This window comes from Scylla paramamosain, chromosome 1 (genome assembly GCF_035594125.1).
Source record: "Scylla paramamosain isolate STU-SP2022 chromosome 1, ASM3559412v1, whole genome shotgun sequence".
NCBI classification, from domain to species: Eukaryota; Metazoa; Arthropoda; class Malacostraca; order Decapoda; family Portunidae; genus Scylla; species Scylla paramamosain.
Window position 1 is genome coordinate 11,030,001 of NC_087151.1, and position 2,500 is coordinate 11,032,500.

A 2,500-nucleotide genomic window follows, 5' to 3' on the forward strand; every position below is an offset into this window, starting at 1 on the left:
TGCAATGTATCTGTGTACCGGGAGGCGCTGGGACTTGGGGTGTACTGGGGAGTGAAGGGGGTGGAGGGTTGTTTGGGGACAGATGGTGTGGGGGTGTAGACAGAGAAAGGATACGAGTGGTGGTCGCTCTTAGGTCCTCCTCCTCCTCTTCCTCCTCCTGTGTCTCTACTTCCTCACCTTCTTACCTGCGCCCACACTCACTCCCATTAAAGGATCTTCGTGTGTGTGTGTGTGTGTGTGTGTGTGTGTGTGTGTGTGTGTGTGTGTGTGTGTGTAGGTGAGAGAGAGAGAGAGATGGAGGGAGAGAGAGAGAGAGAGAGAGAGAGAGAGAGAGAGAGAGAGAGAGAGAGAGAGAGAGAGAGAGACTTGATTCAACGCTTGCCAGCACACACACACACACACACACACACACACACACACACACACACACACACACACACACGCGGAAGTAAGGTGATCCTTGGCCCTGCATACACCACCTATGAGGAAGCCCTGACCACCCTGAGTCTGTCCAGAATATCCACCAGGCACCGAGAGGCTCTGGAGAAGTTTGGGAAGGGACTACTGCATCATCCGCGTCTCAGAGACATGCTGCCGCCCGACGCGCCTCGCCCTGTCCGTGCCACCAGACACCACAACAAAATAACGCCCCTGAAGGCGCCGCGCACGGACCGGTACAGACTCAGTGCGATTCCCACCATGGTGCGAGCCATCAATCATTAGTATTTCCCTCCTAGATTAGTCTTACCGTTAGGATTAATGTTAAGTTTTTCCCCATCCCCTATGTACATTTTCAGTTTGTCAACTGCCTAAATAATAAACCGTTTATTATTATTATTATTATTATTATTACACACACACACACACACACAACCGGAAGTAAGGTGATCTCCCCTGCATAGATTTTTGATAAAACACACACACACACACACACACACACACACACACACACACACACACACACACACACCCTTAGATATATATGTGCTCCTCATGCACACACACACACACACACACACACACACACACACACACACACACACACACACACACACACACACACACACACAAGTTAATTTACTAAATATCATGCATAATTTTGTTTACTAGTTGCATCACGGTCTCGCCATGCATGTAAGACTGTAAGTGTGTTAACCTTGCATGATTTTATACTCTTACCTGTCTTGATATATATGTTTGTTTTTGTCTTATTCCTTACATTTTTTCCCTCCCTTGTTTATATACGTGTGCATTTTCTTTTTTTTCTTTTTTTTTCTCTCTACCATTGCTTGTGTATATATTTTTGCAGGTTTTTTTTGTGCTAAGTTCACCAGTTTTTTTTTTTTATTTATTTGTGTCCTGTAATTCTTCTCAAATTTTGGATAACCCTTTTGTCTAAACTCTTTGGCGACTGGCACCTTCAGAGGTTTTCATTTTTCTTTCCTTTCAGTTGCCTTAGGTCAATTTCTCTCAGAATTTTTTTTTTTTTTTTTTTTTTTTTGTAATGGGGGCCTTTAACCTAAGGTAACCGAAAGAAAAAAATAAAAAAAGACCTGAAGGTGAATGAATCGTTTTGTAGATTAAGAATGGTGTGAAGACTTCGGTTAGATCCAAAAAATCAATGTAGTTTTGTTGCACATATGTTTATACTGCTGAGCCAATCAAGTTATCCACCTACATCCATTCATACCAATTTTCAATGTATTGTGTAAGACATACGAGACCATAAATTTATCTCTTGTATATTTATCTCTTCATCTCTATTGAATTGTTTTAACTGGATCTCTCTCTCTCTCTCTCTCTCTCTCTCTCTCTCTCTCTCTCTCTCTCTCTCTCTCTCTCTCTCTCTCTCTCTCTCTCTCTCTCCCTCTCTCTCTCTCTCTCTCTCGCTATATGTGTCTCATTTTACCTTACGCTTCATGCTAAAGTTTCGTAAAGTTTCATATTCCTCTTCTCTTATTCAGCGTTTCTTTACGTCTTTTCCTGCCTGGTATCTCGTTTTATTATATATTAAAGATTTAGGCTGATTTTCGTATATGGACACGTGTCTGTTTTTCTAAGTATTTTGTATGCATCGTAGAGCATGCTAATGTCTTTTTTTTTTTTTTTTTTCAGTTGTGGTTGAGCTCGAGGGCCGGGTGGTAAGTGTTTTGCTATCTTCACAATATTAAGAGTAGTTGTAATAATGTTCGTATCCATATTTATATTTATCTGTGAGCTATGTCTGTCTATTTATCTGTTTATCTATATGTCTTCTTGTCAATCAGTCAGTCAGTCACTCAGTCTATCTATCTCTCTATCTATATATCTATCTATCTATCTATGCATCTATTTATTTCCCTTAATGTAAAAGAAGACAAACGAGGCAAGGCATGCAAATACAGACATTCACACCCACAATCACATTCACAAACATACCATTATATCTCAGCCTCTATTCAATCCCTTCCACACTTCATTCATTCATTGTCAGTTTCACGCTTCTAGACCTCTTGTCCCT

At 41.1% G+C, this 2,500-nt stretch overlaps 1 long non-coding RNA gene across 1 annotated transcript in view; it reads left to right on the forward strand.

Annotated features, from left to right (window-relative positions):
- The window catches only part of LOC135100552 (uncharacterized), a 234,695-nt gene that overhangs the window by 115,513 nt on the left and 116,682 nt on the right, over positions 1 to 2,500 (forward strand). Inside the window, exon 4 of the long non-coding RNA XR_010268794.1 lies at positions 2,116 to 2,141. This is a non-coding gene — a long non-coding RNA (uncharacterized LOC135100552). The remainder of the gene's footprint in view (positions 1 to 2,115; positions 2,142 to 2,500) is intronic.